The following is an 18282-nucleotide window of genomic DNA, read 5'->3' as shown; positions in this document are numbered from 1 at the left end:
GCTTTTGCACAGCAAAGGAAACCTAAAACAAGGATTTTAATTAAGGAGATTTTTAACAAGAATTTCTGTGTACCCTTCAAATGCTTGAGAGAGGTATGAAAATGAGGCATCTCCTTTGGACTGTATCTCTTTAAATTCAAGACTGTGCAGGGAATGGGCAATGATTGTCAAGGTGGCTGTCATTCTCCACTTTGAAACTGAGGTGGGACTCTACCTATAATTGACATAAAATCATTGCTCTAAATATGTCCGTATGGTTTCTCACCATGTCAAATGCTAAGCTTTCTATAAAAGGGATCAAGGGGACCCAGTGGAAGCAGCAATGATTTTTGAGTGTTCCATGCCCACCAAAACCCAAACTGGAAATATAATTCCACACCAAATTTGCAGTTATGATTTGAGACAAATGCAAGCTTTCAAGGAAGTTTTATGACATTAAATTGAGAAAGTCTACCCAAAAAAGTCCTTGCCAAATTACTACCTGGGAATTTCCATTTTAACACAACTTGTAATAGACTCTGAATTGCTTATGAATTTGGAGTCCTTTCTACATGAGGCCAGAGAGTTAGTGATGCATGTGGGGACCAGTACAACTGTGTATCTTTACGAGAGTACTTAATTCTGGCAGCTACTGATGCTCTGGAACTGGCCATGGTCAGGCATGGCAATCAAATATCTGACAACTTTCTCCCCAAAACATGCTTAGGTATATTCTGCTGAGAATGGGACCAAAGGAACTGAGTAAGGGTTAAAACATGCCTGAGAGGCACTGCAGGAATGGCCAGGTCCAAAGGTGGAGAGAGCAGCCATGCAGTTGTTCAGTGACCAAAGTCATCTGAGTTAGGAAGCAGGAACCAGAGGCACCCGCCAATTCACAGCTGTGCACCAGGGAGGAGTGAGCCTCTGACTTTGTTCTCTTGGTGGCTGTGGGGGTGAAAAACATGAACCATAACCCATAACCACTTGATGTAGGTCCCTAGAACTTGCCCCTTTAGAGAAAGAATTCTGCAAAGAGACTGAGGGTAGTGAGGCAAATAAGTGTGTATTAAGAGAGAGAAGAGAGAAGATAAGTGTGGGGAAAGCACAGGCAGGCTCTGGTAAGAGGTGTCAGGGAGAGAAAGAGAGACAGAGACAGACAGAGAGAAAGAGCAAGAGAGGAAGAGAGTGAGGCATGCCTTAGAGGTGGTTTAAATCACTTGTTTGGGGGCAATCCTTCTGGGCTTCCTCTGGCCAATCATCTTGCTTCATCTGGCCTTGAGCTCACATTTGGCCTGACTCAGGCGCCAGGATGGATTTCAGCCCCTGAGTCATCTCTTACCCAGGATGGATTCTACCACCAGGGTTTCTGGGAAGTTGGCAGGATGTACTATGGTCTGGTGCCCCTCCCTTCTCTGACCCCTGAGGAACGTTTCTGTAAATAATATTTAGCTCTGTTCTAGAGGTCTCCTTGACCTCAAGAATGAGAAATAGATGGTCTCTATCTTTTATCCAAGCAGGATGCAGCTCTTCCTTGCTCCTGCTGTAATCTTTGTCCACAGAGAACAGGTTACTGTTGCTCAGCCTGGGACCAACCTATCTCCTGCTTCAACTTCATGACGTAATTGGAAAAACTCATTCTATGGCATCTACCAGGGGCTCTAGAGTGAAACTTGTAAGCTTAGAAGCAGAACCAAGCCACGTTTGGCAGGGGGGATAAAAAAAATTAGGAAGTAATAAGCACAAACAGATGCTATTGCCTCTCTAAGGATTCACCTAAATATTCTTTGTTGATCACTTCATCAAAGCTAGAGAGAAAAGGAAGCAGCACTTGCAGCCAGAAGGAAGCAACACATCTGAAGACCTCTGGGTCTGTGATGCTGGGTCAAGATGCAGAGTAGCTCCACCCCTTGAGGACAGACTCTCCAGCGACAATCTCAGTGACCCTTCACATCCGGGTGAAGGGATCAGGCTGGGGCTCAGATTGGAGATACAGCCCCTATGAAGTTTCCAACATGCCCTAGTGGGAAGCAGGCAGGACTACTGGAACCACTTAGCTTTCTCCCACAGTAATTCTCAGCTCCTACTGATCTGTGGGTGGCATGAACCCCCAAAGATGGAGCCTGGACCTGGTCCTCCCTGGTTTGGGCTGATTGGAGAGGAGGCATCTTGTGTCCGTCTGAGATCTTTCCTTCTCCATCTGGAAGATGGAGGCATTTGCTTTAGAAAATGTCCTTAACTCCCCCATTCTAATGTTTTCTAGAAGAAGCTGTGATAAAGTCCCTCAAGCTTCATGTGGCTGTACCTCCAGAGGCACCTGAGGGTTCCTACACTCTGAGAGGTAGGTATCTGAAAGCCTCAAGGATTTTTAGGGGTTTTTTTGTTTGTTTGTTTTTAGGAACCACTGTTCTTCCAACTCCCAATACTGATCAGGAGGCATAGATTCCCACTACTCTATGTGTGATAAAAGGTTTCTAATCAGGAAAAAGAAGACCTGGGAAGAATTATTAGAGTTGGTGGCATCTGATCCAGCCCTCAAAGTATAAAACATTGGTGAATGTGTGTCTCAGATACACACTAGGACCAAAACTGTGCTTTCTAAATTGTTCACCTTCTGCCATATCCATAGACAGAGGCTGCCAAACACCTGTTTCAAAGTAAGGAAAGAAATTCAAAGAGATGAACAGGAGGCACTTACATTAAAAAGAATGTAGGTTGTATCTGTATTTCCAACATTTAGAAACTTATATTTGTGACTGTGACTCAGATAAAAAAAGGTCTGTGAATCTCCCCCCAAATCATCTCTTCCTTGCCCAGTATCTTCTATAAAAGAAATGAACATATTCTTGATTTTGAACACATTCTGTGTGACAGAAACTGTTTTAAGTGATTTCCACATATTAACTCAGAATTTAATTTATGTCTCCAGAGGACAATAAATAGCTCTCTGATATGGCCTTCACAGAAGAGTTCACTGTGTCTTTGGATAGAGTAAATTAACATGTTTATAAAAATCCCCCCACCTCATGTAGAAAAGAAACAAAATTATCTGTTATCTGAATAAAAAGTCACACATAACTAAATGAAAAGTTGTGACTTTTTTTTCTGTTAACAAAATAAATCTATTGGTGACATTATCCATTCTATCCTGGACTATGTAGCCAACTATGGGTCAGTCATGGTAAAAGATGCAGAGAGCGTCCCAATGGAAAGTCCTCCTTTCAGAGCATAGTTATATATATTAGCACATTGCAAAACATCATGAAGGATTCCCCAGTAGGAATAAGATCTTGAAGAAATTATTATCAACAAACAATTGTGGGTTGTTTTCATAACCCCTGGACCCAGTTTGTAACAATAATATTCATAATCAACAGTAATGTGTTTTCAAAAGCTTCATGGAAAGGGTTAAGCCCACTGTTGTTTACTTCTCCTAGGATATAATTGAAGCAGCTGCAGGAAAACTTAGTACCATTCATTTTCTTGAAGTATATAATTTCTACTAATTGTTAGATTACCGTGTTTGTAGATTATAGCATCATGATGCCAATGGACTTTAGGCAAAATTTCAATGCAAATTTCAGTACAAAAGCATGATTAATACAATGAGGAGAAAAATTTAAATAGCCAGATTTTGTGTGGTCAAGTAAAAGGCTCAGCTTGATCAATAGTTTAAGCCATTTTGAGTTTATTTTTGTGCATGGTGTGAGAGTATGTTCATTTATTTACATGCAGCTGTCCAATTTTCTCAACACCACTTGCTGAAAAGACTGTCTTTTCCCATTTTATATTCTTGCCTCCTTTATCAAAGATTAATTGACCGTAGGTGTCTGGGTTTTCTATTCTGTTCCATTGGTCTGTATGTCTGTTTTGGTATCAGTATCACAGTGTCTTGATTACCGTAGCTTTGTAATATTGCGTGAAATCTGGGATAGTTATGCTTCTTGCTTGGTTTTTGTTCCTTAGGATTGCTTTGGCAATTCTGGGTCTTTGGTGGTCCCATATAAATTTTTGGATTGTTTGTTCTAGTACTGTGAAAAATGTCATGGATAATTTGATAGGGATTGCATTGAATCTGTAGATTGCTTTGGGTAGTATAGCCATTTTTATGATATTCTTCCAACCCAGGAGCATGGAATATCTTTCCATTTCTTTGTATCCTCTTTAATTTCCTTGATTAATGTTTTATAGTTCTCAGCATATGTCTTTCTTGAATGGAGATTCAAATGACACACCTCCATGACTGCCACAGAAATGCTTTAAATTTTTTACATAAGCTGTGTTGTACTATATACACATTCTGACCCCTTTTTCATTTAACATCACATTCATGGCTTATTCAGAGAGAACATTGTATTATATATTCACTTGACTTTCTAAATCCATTTCCCTACTGATTGATACCTAGATTGCCTTCAATCCTTGCTACCATAGCGATGGAATGACTATCTTGGTGCTTATCTCCTTGTGTGAGAATTTCTCAAGGGTACATCCCTGGAAGTAATAGGCTGTGAACTACCCACATACTAAATGTCACTGAATACAGCATATTGGGTCATAAGATGGTTATTCAACCAGTATTTTAAAGTATGTATTATGGGCTTATACAGACTTTGATTATGAAAATTACCTTAGATTGTCTTTGAGTTTCAAAAGGTCCTTAATTCTTTTGGCCTTTTTACCTAAAATGACATAAGGAAGAACTACCTCCCATAGATTACAAACCAAAAATCCCCCAAATGAATCTTTTTGAACCTGTTTCATCTAAGATAGGTCACGTGGCAATTCCTAAACCAATCACCATGGCCAAGGGGATGAAAAAACCTAATGAGCTAAGACAGAGGTTACATTCTTGACCAGGAGTTGAGAGACATGGAGAAGTGATCCCCCTCAGGAAATTGCACTGTACTTATAGAAGAATGGCAAATAGATGCTGGGTGTCAAAAATGACAGCTAGCCATTGTAACACAAACTAGTCTGGGTATCTCAGACCTAGACTAAAGTGGACTTCACTTACGATGCTAAATGATTGTACTCCTTAATTTGCTGATTGTTTGGCTTTCATTTTACTTGAAAATTGCTGTGAAATTTTCTCAAGGGTATCAGGGATTTGCACATAATAGTATTAGAAAAATATCCATCTCTATTGCGTGCATGGAGCTTTGCAGCTGACATATGGTATGGACAGCGTGGAGAGAAGTACAGCATTGACATTTGGATTGTGCTATGTCAAATATTTAATTTCTAACTGGCATTTGATCCCAGTAAAGAGAAGTATACATTGTTGGTTTCTGTAGTACCTACCTATGTAGATGGTAAGGGAGATAAAAACTTTACCTTCTTAGGATCTCCAATTGGCCCTGCAAATTAAATTGACATAGAGTAATGGGAGAAAGGTATATCTATTTCTTTAATATAAGTTTTACATGACATGAAAGCCCTCATAAGGAACTGAGGAAAAGAAATGGCAAATCATAAATGCTTTAAAGGAGGATGAACACTGAAGAGCAACTGCAGAAATGTAACTAAAATATATGGAGAGGCTAAAGGGAGATAAGAATTCTTTTAACCAGGTCTATTTGTACAGAATTCTCTTGGCCTGGCCTCCCTGTCTTTGGTGATAAGAATGTTTCTTTCCTCCTGGTACTCCTCACAGGGGAGTTTTATTTCCTCCTTTCAGGTAGAAAAGGGAGGGACAGAGCACCCTTCTTGAACTGTTGTTTTTCAAGAAGGGCAAATAGTTGCTGGGTATTAATTGGCCTTTAGCTCAAATTAATTCTCAGCCAAAGTGGCCTACTTCATTTCTGGCATATTCTGCTCCCCTGCAAGGTCTCCATGATTAGAATAGGCCTAGATAGTTTAGGATAATATAGGATCCCCAAGGATTCTAGACTCTCTTGGCCTTTTGCATCCAAGGACACCTGAGGTGGAAAAACCTTAAGGGCACCCCTCAAACTTTATTTTGCCTCTTTAAACCTGAGTCACCAGAAAGAATCCTTGTGGGGAGCCACCCTTAATTCTAGAACATGTGTGCTGAGTGGTATCTGGCAGGTCACGGGCTGTCAGATTGTCTGACACACAGTTCTTAGAAGAGCTGAAGGATGTTCTTAGTCTGCTTTGAGGAAATGCAAAAAGAGAAAAGAAATCAGCAATAGTTCTGCCTGTGGGCCGGGCGGGGGAAGGAGAAAAAAAGATTTAAAATGGGCAGTAATATTCTGGGAATGACAGCATGAAATGAGACAGCAGAGGGAGCTCAGATAGAGAGTGGAATTTTGCGATATCTATTAGGCCCCACCAAAGGCAAGATTTTGACAAAAACCCTGTAGCTGAAATGCGGCCTCTGTACACTAGCACTAATTAAGTCTCGGAGACAGAGTTTTGGGTAAAGCAAAAAGAATAGCTTTATTGCTTTTCCAGGCAGAGGAGGCCACGGCAAGCTAACGCCTCAAAACTGTGTCCTGCCTTGAGAGGGGATTATAAGGCATTTTATAGGTTAAGCTTGAAAGCCAGGCTTATTGATTAAGGTGTCTACATTATTTTCCCTCCATAGATCATTTTGGAGTCGTCAAACCCAACTTCAGTCAGTCTGGTTTCTGGCTGTCTTCTGGGTTATCATTCCTCCACCTTTTCTCTGGAAAGATTGCTCACAGGGAAGAAGGGGTGTTAGGGAGTATTTCAATTACGAAAGAAAACATTAGGTACAGTGTAACTCTAACTAGAAAGTAACCATTATTAAAAAGTAAGCAGTTAAGCAAGGAAGAGATCATTTGTGAAAAGCCAGACACCAGGTGCAATGTAACTCTAACTAGACAATATATATCAGTAATAAGTTAGTGGGCCAAGGAAGGGCATAAAGTAACAGAGACTATTTTAACTAGTTTTTAGCTGTAACAATATTTCCTCATCATTAACTTTTGAGTTGACCTTTTGAGACTGAGGGGAGGCCTGGGAGACTAAAGGAAAGGCCTTTTACTTCAAAACACAAAGATTTAGGCGCTTGTACACAGTTTCAACCCCAAAGCCAATATTTTCCCTTTGATGTATCTTGTTAATATCTCATGCCTGGTATATAGTGATTTGGCTTGTGATGCTATGTGCTGTGGAAGTGTTCCTTCTTCAGGTAAGTCAGTTCTGAGTCCGGACAATCAGATCTGCCAGAAGCTGCTGGGGAAAATGAAAATACTATTCATTTGTTCATTTGTAAAATACGAACATGCTTGACAATTTCAACTTCTTGTCCCTAAGGATCAAGAAGAACAGATGTACAATCCACTTACTTTTGAGATGATATTCATCTAATGCTGACCCTCTTGTCTATTTGGGTATCACCCCATAAACTGAGCGGCCTGGTGGGATGAAGGGCACAGGATAACTGAGTGAGTTTCTACACAAATCAATTCATTCAATTCTTTGCTCAAACATGACCCTCCTCATCAGTGGCTTCCTTATTTAACATAGCCAGTTACTCTTTATTCTCTCATTCTGTTTGGTTTTATTCATAGCATTTGTTTATCACTATTCCAATTTATACGAGTTGTTAATTTGCCAAATATTAACCAGAATGTAAGTTTGATGAGGAAAGAAGCCTTTCTCATTTTCACCTGTGTGTCCATTGCCTAGAAGAATATCTGGTGCATGGCAGGCACTCAGTTTCTATTGAATGAATTATGAGTGAATGAATGAATGATCTTTGATGGGTGGGAAAGCAAAAAATGGGTTTAAGACATCAAACAAAAGGTGTAGGAATGCTAGTGTTAGAAAAAAGAGGAAAGACTGGGAATGAAGCTCTTAATAGAATAGAAAGAGTACTTCCGTCAACCTGCCCTGGAGGGATAAGGGCTCAAGAGATTAGACTGGGGAGGTGTGAAGGAAAGGCTCAAGGCCCAGATCTCAGAGTCCATCTCAGGTTTTGCAGTGCCTGGCATAGGCTTTCTTTGCACAGACTTAATTCTCTACCACCCAGGTGTTGAAATGATGTTGCCCCAGGCACATTGGAAGCTTTTATCTGAGTTAAACCAGAGGAAATTGGTGAATAGAAAATAATTCAAAGCACTTCTTTTTACATCAGCTTTAGAGAGGCATTATTCCTTGGCTCATGGGTTGAGGGAAAAGCTGCCTAGGTAAAAAAATAAAATAAAATAAAACAATAATAATGCTGGGAATAATTCAAATAACAGCAGCTACTATAGTAGGGAAGGGATAAAACCTAGTGGTTGAGAGTTAGACAGCCTGGATTTGAATACTGGCTTAACTACTTAGAAATTTCTATGCTTTAATTTTTTCACCTGCAAAAAAGGGATAATATTTAGGTCATTAGTTAAATGAGTTAAAATATGTCACAGTAGGATGGAGATAAATATTAGCTTGTTTCAGAGCCTATGGTCTGAGACAGCATGAGTTGAAATCCTAACTAAGCCTTTCATCATGGTGTGATCTTAAACAAATTAATAAACCTTTCCATTCTTCTCATTGAAACTTGGGCTAGTAATAATGCCTACCTCAACAGATTTGGGGGAGAATTAAATGAATTAATATATGTGAAATACTTGGGAAACATCTGACCCATAGTACAGGCTTGACAAATATTAGCTATTATTATTATTACTACATTTCACTGGGTATGTGTTTTATGAGAAGCATTACTTTGGGTGCCTATCACAGCCTGTGACCAAAAAATAGGTCCCGTTTCTTTTCTATATTTGGATTACTATAGCAGAAACCTCCACCATCTTGTCTATTTAAAATTAACTCCCAAAATGTTGCTCAGTTATTTGCAGTGTCTGCCCAAGGATATCTAGCAAGATCTGACATGTGCCTGTAGCCAGCTGAGTTTTTGTGCAGTATCCACAAGGTCCTTTTCCTTGGACTCTGATAGACACTTCTTATCCATTTCCTCCCAGCATTTGGAAGCTGCTTCTGCCCATAGTGGTAACACTGCTGCCTTGCCCATCACAGGAATGCCAGTGGACATGCCAAATCCATTGCTGTCAAAAGCTTCCAAGCTATTGAGTCCAGAATGTCAGACATGGTGCAGAGGTGAGAGAAGTGGCCACTTCTGCAATTCTGGGCAACATTTGGTTACCTGGGCCCTAGAGTCACATGCACCTGTTGGTCAGTCACCTCAATGTCTACTTAGCTCCATACTCTACAAGGACCCAAGTCAGTGCAATGACCAAATGGGTCAGACATCAATTTTTTTTTAATGGCGTATTGAAGTTCCCGGGCTAGAGGTCAAATTGGAGCTGCACCTGCCAGCCTATACCACAGCCACAGTAACACCAGATACTTAACTCAATGAGTGAGGCCAGGGGAACCTGCATCCTCATGGATGCTAGACAGGTTAGTAACATGCTTAGCCACAATGGCAACTCTGATCAGATATTATTTTATCTCCTGTATTGTTCTGCTTCCTTCTCTCAGCTGCCTAGGCCAAACCAAAACTCCTCTCCCAGTTAAAAATAAATGAAAGTTCTTGGATACAGGAATAGATACAACCTGTGAGGTGTTTCTACCCCAGCAGTATGGCTCTTACCTCAGTCAGCCATGTCACTTCCTATGCATTTTCACCTAATATAACTTGGTAAAGGCCCACAGCAGACATGGGAGGTTATCTACCCAAGAGCCATCCCATCCTTTCTTATTTGGTAACAGATTTTGTTCAAGGACCTGATTGCTATCATTTTCAAATATTGGAGAAGGTCAGTTCCCTCCCCAGACTAGGTTTGGCAGCAGAAAGTGGGGACTCTGTGGATCTGCCTAAATCTAGCAAGAAATAATGTTACTCCTCTTCCCAGTTCTGGGATTAGGAAAAGTCCATAGTTCTGGCTTCTAGGATAGGAAGGAAAGTTGGCTCAAGACCAGGGAGAAACTACTTCTGGAAACTGAAGTCTGAGAATTAGGTACAGAAACTACTAAAGCAGGTCTGCAATCAAAAGTTGCCTCTGCTACACAGCAGAAATTGATGCAACAGTGTAAATCAATTATACTTTAATAAAAAAAAAAATGTTGCCTCTGCCATGTTAAGGATGGTAAGGCAAAAATATAGGAAAAACTTGAGTCCTTGGGACATCGTGGAGCTGCCGAACTATCCAAACCTGGAACTGCCTGCCTCTGCACTTCATGCTATTGACTTGATAAACATAAATATTTCAGCCCTTGGCTGTTTGAAGTATGGTCTGTGTACCAGCAGCATGAGCATCACTTGGGATCTTGTTGGAAGTACAGAATCTTGGCCACCCCTTACCAGACCTGCTGAGTCAGACTCTGCATTTAATGCGTTCCCAGGTGATACATGTGCACAATAATGTTTGAGAGGCAATGGTTCAAGTCACTATTATTGTTTTTTTATATTCATTTGCAATTGAAAGCATCCTGGGACAAAGTCCTACCAGCTACCAAGTGCCAAGATTGGAACTTTAAAGTCTTTTTCAGTAGGCTAGACTGTCTTACAATTTATGCGATTATCACGGATGAAATATGAATAGACTATATTTCTAGAGGGTATTGACTTTTTAAAGATGTTTTCTTACTCAGATGGTGGTTTTACCTAGATTGCTGGGATAATTATCATAATCCTCAACTCCATTTGCCTCTGCAGACAGCCCAATCAGTGAAGGTTTGCCTTCAGCTCTGTGTGTCTGAAATGACAAGTGTTTATGATTTTACATTATTCCCATTTGCCCTTGTTTGTCTTTTAACAAACTCCATTGCAATTGGACTGCACCGATTTTTCATCTTAACGAAAACCTGCCCAGGTCAACATGTGTATTGGATGTGTTGGGTGACTTCAGCCAAAGAGCACTGTTGTTTTTTGAGGGCGTGTTTTTGGCAAGACCTTTCAGATCCCAGCTCTTCAAAGACCTGCTGAGACTGTCGAGTTCTGCTCTCTGCACAGCTTGTGCTCTGCTCTGCTCTCTTTTTCCTCTCTTCTAATTATATGGCATGCTTCACAAACAGCTGGAAGGAGGGGGAGCATGCCGTGTGCCATGTGGGAACCCCTCTCTTTCACATCACCTACATCTGAGGGCAGATGTCAAATATCCTCCACCATATTTTCTCAGATACCTTATAACATGGGATATTCATTAAGCCACAGTGAACCATAGAAAAGGTTAGAGAAAAGTCTTTTCAGGGTCTTGAAATATTCTTCTCTGTTGACACGGACCATCCAGTAAAAGTCAACTGTCTTCACGGTCGTACCCAATCCCTCTTCCTTCAATGTGACCATTTAGGGAGGTCCGTCCCTTGGCATTGGCTTTGGATATATGTGCTTAACTGAGTGAGAATCCACAAAGCTTCCATTAAAGGCAGACAATGAAGTCACTTGTTCAGGAAAGGTCACTTTAAGAGACTTCTCTTGGAGTTCTCATTGTGGCGCAGTGGAAACGAATCCAACTAGGAACCATTAGGTTGCGGGTTCACTCCCTGGCCTCGCTCAGTGGGTTAAGAATCCGGCTTTGCCGTGAGCTGTGGTCTAGGCCGCAGATACAGCTCAGATCTGGCGTTGCTGTGGCTGTGGCTGTGGCCAGCAGCTGTAGTTCCGATTGGACTACTAGCCTTGGAGTCTCCATATGCCATGGGTGTGGCCCTAAAAAGCAAAAAAAAAAAACCAAACCACTCCTTTAATTCTGAAATATCATCCATATAAGATATATATATAGCTGATTTAGAGATGGGGGGTCTAGGATGTAATTAGATCATGAAGGTAGAGCCCTCATGAATGGGATTAGTGCTCTTATAAGAACAAACATAAAAGAAAAGACCTTTCTCTCTGCCACGTGAGGATATAGCAAGAGACAACTATATTCAAGCCAGGAAGAATGCTCTCACCAGGAACCAAATTGGCCAGCATCCTCCTTTCAGCCTCCAGCTTCTGCAGTATAAGAAATAAATTTCTATTGTTTAAGCCACTTATAGCAGCCCAAGCAGACTGATATATATATATATATGTTGCATGTACCACCAGCAACCTAAAAAAAAAAGAACATAACCAGTATCTTTGAAGCCCTGTGTGTGTGCTTCCTTCTGATACCCCCTTCCTCAACCAATCCTTGCTTGCTCAGAAGTAAACAAAATCCCATATTCTAATTACTCATTATCTGGCTTTTCTGTTTAGTTTACCACATACATACATATCTGAACACAATATGTTATTTTTCCTGATTTTGCACTTTGTATAAATGAATCACACAGTACGTTTCTATGCCTTTCTTTTTCACTCCACATTTTAAGATTTAACCATAGTAATGTGTGTAGCAGTAGGTCATTTTGTTCATTGCTATTTAGTATTTCATTTGTGAATATAACATAATTCATTAATCCATTTTACTGTTGATGAGCATTTTGTGCTTTATAAACAGGACTGCTTGGGATTTTTGTGTCTGGTGCCATATGCATCTGTAAGAGTTTCTCCAGGGCCTGTGCCATAAGCATCCTTAAGGCTAGTCACAATATATTATGCTGCTCTTTCCCATCAAGGCTCAGGTTGGGATTGTACTTCACTGCCCACTTAATTTAGGGATGGCCATGTTGGGCTAATGAAATGTGAGCTAAAGTGATGCATGACATTTCTGGGCAGAGCTTTGGGAAGCCATACTGGCAATGTTCTTTTCTCTCTTCTATTGCGCTGGAAGTGTTCCATGTAGCAGCTGCTCCATCAGCATGAATCCCCGAGAAAGGGTAGTAATGACATAGAGTCTGGTCTCCAGTCAACCCACAATGACCATGTATCATGAGCCATGTATTAAGCCACTTTGGGTTTGTCACCCAAAGCACTATCTAGCTTATCCCAGTGGATACAGAAATTGGTGCTAGGAGTAGATTTGTTTGGTATGCCTCTATTCAACTTCAATAAAATATACCAGCTGTTTTCCAAAGAGGTTGAGCCAATTTTTAGATTATTTACCAAAAGTGGATGAGTGTCTGTTACTGCATAGCCTTGCCAAAAATGGGTATTTTCAGACTATAATTTGATCTGATGGAACTTTAGGAAATGGTGTCTCATTGTTTTATTTTTCTTTTCCTTATGACTAGTGGTACACTTTTGTATGTTTGTTAGGCACTCACCTTTCTTTTTCTGTGAAAGGATTGTTGATAACTTATGCCTATAGTTTTATTGATTTATTTTCTGTATTTCTGTAGTGTTAGTCTTTTTCTTTCTGATTCATTTAAGTTCATTAAATCTTCCCTCTGTCTCTCTATCCCCTCTTCCTGTCTTATTTTTCTCCATAGCATTTATCACCATCTTACACATTATTCATTTACTTTTTGATGTGTTTGTCTTTCTCAAGCTATAACATAGGGTACATGAGGTCAAGGACCCCTGGCCCCTTTTCGCTTTTTCTCTAGAGTTCCTAGAAAAGTGTCTAGCACATAGGGGGCATCAGGCAAATACCTGAATAAATGGAAAAGCAGAAGAGCTGGTGACATTATCTGAACATTGAGGTTCTTGGCCATGGCCTGTTTCCCCATTTAGGCAGGTTTTGTCTTGATACCTGTAGGGCCTTGAACTTGATGGATTTCTGTCATGATGGAGACGAGACTTTAAGTCCAAGTCTGAGTCCAAAAGTTTGAGAATCAGAAGAACTGCTGTCTGAGGGCAGGAGAAGATGGAAGCCTCATCTCAAGCAAAGGGAGCATATTTGCCCTTCCTCCACTTTTTGTTCTCTTCAGGCCCTCGATGGAGAGGATGAGGCCCACCCACATTAATGAAGGTTAATTAATTACTCTTCTTCGCTCAGTCTATTGATTCAAATCCTTATCTCTTCTGGAGACACCCTCACAGACAAACCCAGAAATGAAAATTTACCAGTATCTGAGCATCCTGTATCCCAGTCAAGTTGACAAATAAATGAACCATCATAAGTCTACCCCTTGTCATCTTGGTATCCAGAGGCAATTCCTTAAACTTCATCTCCAAATAAAGATAGTACTAAGGTCATAATTCCACCTAACATGATACAACTATCTTGTGTACAATCAAAAGTGCATTAATCCCATCCCCAGAAAAGAAGGTAAAATCCTTGAGTGATGTGTACCCTTCTCCTAATACCCTCTAACTGAAATACTATGATGTAAAATTAACAATCTTTAAATCCTGAGATAAAGTTAACACATCTTATGTTACCTAAAGAAATAAGAAAGAGGAGTTCCCATCATGGCTCAGTGGTTAACGAAGCTGACTAACATCATGAGGATGGAGGTTCTATCCCTGACCTTGCCGTGAGCTGCGGTGTAGGTCGCAGACTCGGCTCAGATCCTGTGTTGCTGTGGCTGTGGCACAGGCCTGCAGCTACAGCTCCAATTTGACCCCTAGGATGGGAAATTCCATATGCTGTGGGTGCGGCCCTAAAAAAAGAAAGAAGAAAGGGAAGAAAACAAAAATGTTGCTTAATATATGTATATATACCCACAGCTATATTCATAACAAAATAAGGAAGATATTCTCATAACAATTACAGCCCTTGTTTCTGTATCTGGTCACGTGCTCATAGCTGGTATATCCAACTATCTTCTGCTACCCATTCTGTATTCTCTTTGCCTTCAGCAAGTACCTCAGCTGATTATGGTTCTTCACCTGGCATACAATGGCCCATGGTCAACACTGAGACTCTACTATATGGCCCAAGAGCCTCCCCAGCATGACAGATAGAAAGTCTGTCTACATGGTTACATGTTACCAAAGCCATTCAGGGTAACAGACTATACATTTATTCTGTATATAATTCTTAACAAGTTCACATGGAGAATTTTCATATAATACAGCACTATGGTTTCTTCCAGCAAACTATCTTTATGACCGGGAAGTTTATAGAAATTTTTCTTTTTTTTTTTTTTCTTTTTTAGGGCCACATTTGTGGCATATGGAAGTTTCTTTGGTTAGGGGTTGAATCAGAGCTGCAGCTGCCAGCCTATGCCACAGCCACAGCAAGACAGGATCCAAACTGCATCTAGGACCTATGCCCCAGCTTGCAGCAATGCTGCATCCATAACCCACTCAGAAAGGCCACTGACTGAATCCACATCCTCATGGATAATAGTTGTGTTCTTAACCCACTGAGCCATGACAAGAACTCCTGAAGTTTTTCTTTCTTTAGCTACTTCCTTATCCAGGGATCAATAATTAAGCCTAGAGATGGAAAGTTTCTCCTTCAGATTCTGTCCTGCTAGCTCAGCTGCCATAAAATTGGCCCACATTTGATGAAGTTCTCCTAAAGGAGTTAGGCCAAACCTTACAAGGTTTTAAATCTGGAGTGCCCAGGAAATTTACTGAGATTCCCTATTACAGACTCTGAACATAGCATTTCAGGCGCAGAACACACATTCTGGTAGCTGTGACTGAGCTTGTGGCTGTAAAACAAGGAGCCACAACCTTGAAAGATCAAACATGATCCAGTGAAAAAGGTCACTGGAGATCAGGGAGAGAAGGCTCTTCTCATCCTTTGAATAATCACTGCAGTCTACAATGGGAGTCAGACCTACAAGCTACCTGAGAGACTCTGAGGGCTTCCTATCCACTTTTGCCCTGTCCCAGCCTTCAGTAGCTGCTGCCTTGCATGAGGGGACGCGCTCAGGTAGATGGCCCTCATCTCTCCCATCGCGACTCCGACCCTAGTTACTTGGTGATGGTCCAGTTACTTGGTGAAGGTCCAGGATGAGTGGATGTAGCCTGCTTTGTGGCTGCAGCTTCCAACCCATCACTCCAACCCATAGCAGACATTAAGTTTGTTAAAAATTTGGCTAGTTTCTCCTTCACCTCCTACTGCTGCTATGCTAGAAAAAGGTCTCTTCTCCAACAGGAAAAGTTCATCACTTATTAGAGTTTCGCTCATATGAGTCTCTTCGAGTCCTTAGATCACTAAAGGTTTTCTTTTTTTTAACTTTGATTATGTAGTTAATATTGCTCATTCTCATTGTGAGGGTGGGAATTCCCATCACCAGTGACTTTCTAACTAGAAGCAGAAGGTCTGTGATAGATTTAGGGGCAAACAAAACCTATAGCTATTCTAAGCAGATGTTACACTTTCCCTACAAATGTTTTTAAATGAGAAATATCAAGCACCAAAACTTTTTAGGCACTTAAAAAATCAAGATGAGAATCAATAGCCTTTAATCTCCCAGCTGTGGCATTTGCTCTCTGAAAAGTTCTAATTAACTGCCAAATAAGATAATAATGTATTCATTACATCTTATTTCTAGTTGAAAAAATTAATTAAGTTTCTCCTTCAGATTCTGTCCTGCTAGCTCAGCTGCCATAAAATTGGCCCACATTTGATGAAGTTCTCCTAAAGGAGTTAGGCTAAACCTTACAAGGTTTTAAATCTAGAGTGCCTAGGAAATTTATTGAGATTCCCTGTTACAGACTCTGAGCACAGAGTTTCAGGCACCCCTGGCCTGGAAACCTCCGTATGCCATGGGTGTGGCCCTAAAAGGCAAAAAAGAAAAAAAAAAAAAAAAAAAAAAAAAAAAAAAGGCCATCTTTTCTTCTAACTTAATAGAAATGATACCATTTGGTAAGCCAAATGGCCATACATGTATGTGTCTATTCCTGGCATCTCTGCTTTATTGTTCAGTTTGTATAGTTTTTCACCAACACCAAGATGCCTTAACTACTGTAGTATTACAGCTTTATTGTAAGTCAAAATCTGGCAGAAGATCTCCAGATTTGTTCGTCAAGACTATCATGTCCATCTATACCCTTTGCATCCTCACTTCCAGTTTGGAGTCATGCCTGCCAATTCCATCAAAAAAAAAAAGCTATTATAATTTTGATCGAGGCTAGATTGCGTCCACAGATAACTTTGGAGAGAATTGACAACCATCCTGAATCTTCCAATCCATGAACCTATAATATCTTTCCATTTACACTTCTCCATTTAGGTCTTAATTTCTTCATTGTTATTTTTAATAACAGATGTTTCAAACATGTTTCACTAAATTATTTCCTAGGCATTTGATGGTTTGGATGTTTTTATAAATGCTATTGGTTTTCAATTTGATTTTTTCCAACTGTTGGTGCTACATAGAAACATGGAAACACAAAGTGATTTTTACATATTGACCTTGTATTTGGCAACATTGCTAAATTCACCTTTTATAGTAGATTATAGATTATTTCAGTCTTTATGAAACAATCACATAAGCATAAAAAGTTTTACTTCTTCCTTTTGAATCCACATGCCTTCTGTTTCTTTCTCTTGCGTTACTGCCCTGGTAGCTCCTCCAGTACAAGTCTGAATAGAGGTGGTGATAGTGAACATCCTTGTCTCGCTGTCAGTCTCAGGGGAAAGCTTCCTCATTTTACTACTGAGTGAGTGTGGTTATAGCTGCCCCTCTGAGGCCCTCTCAGTAAAAGTAAAAGCCAGAACTCTCAGTGAAAGAGGAAATGAAGAGAATTCTTTTGACCAGCACAAAGAGATGACAAAAGGGTCTGTATCCTGCTAGGGTTCTAGGTAGACTGTAAGAAATTAAAGCAGCTACCTGTCTGTACTCACATAAGCTATGGTTTGAGTTTAAACCACCTCTGTGGTATAGAAAGCCCTTCAAATGGAAATCACCCTAAAAGTGAGTCACTGAGACATTTGGCATTTTCAAGCACAACACCTATCTGGAGGGATGCACCTCTGGTCCACGGGGCACAAGATTTCCACAGACAGAGAGGCCCAGTGAGGACATGCTCACGACAAAGCATAGTAGAAAAGACTCCCTCGTGATCAAGAGTTTTTAGACAGAAAGAACCAGGACATTTTGCCCTTTAAGAACTACAGATAATATAATCTGATAGACATTTAAAAAATAAGTATTTAACAGTAACATAAATCTGATTAAATCCACTCAATACATGTAACAGGGATAAAAAAACACTAAATTTCTCATCTTAACATAGCAATGAGTCAATAAATAGTTTTTGCTCCTGAAATTAAGAGTTAGAAAATTAATTGTTACTAAAGCCCCAGAGCTCCAGCTTTCCCCAGCATCCCATGTATCCTCGCCACATCATCATGGACCTGCTCCCTTGAGGACCACTGACATCCAGGAAGCGAGCTGAAACTGTATCCACTGAGACACCTTAGTCTCTCAGAAGTCTCAGTAATTATGAAAGAACCAATGCATGCATCTTAAAATTTTTTACTATGTTCTATTTAAATGGCTTTTCAAAGGTTATACACATATCCATACAGAGCATTAAAAAGCATCTACTAACATACAACTATTTCAACAACATGATGTTGCATATAAAGAGCAGATGGCATAGACGCATGTATAATAAAAACCTGCCAATGTAAAATTATCTCTCTACAGAAAGCC

General features: G+C 40.2%; 1 long non-coding RNA gene across 1 annotated transcript in view; it reads left to right on the top strand.

Annotated features, from left to right (window-relative positions):
- Positions 1-8254, top strand: part of LOC102160378 — a 142059-nt gene extending 133805 nt beyond the window's left edge. The window contains exons 4-5 of the long non-coding RNA XR_300753.3: positions 2240-2317; positions 7222-8254. This is a non-coding gene — a long non-coding RNA (uncharacterized LOC102160378). The remainder of the gene's footprint in view (positions 1-2239; positions 2318-7221) is intronic.

This window comes from Sus scrofa, chromosome 1, assembly GCF_000003025.6.
Source record: "Sus scrofa isolate TJ Tabasco breed Duroc chromosome 1, Sscrofa11.1, whole genome shotgun sequence".
In the NCBI taxonomy this organism is placed as follows: domain Eukaryota; kingdom Metazoa; phylum Chordata; class Mammalia; order Artiodactyla; family Suidae; genus Sus; species Sus scrofa.
Note: the sequence above shows the minus strand (reverse complement) of the source record. Positions and strands in the feature narration are given on the sequence as shown.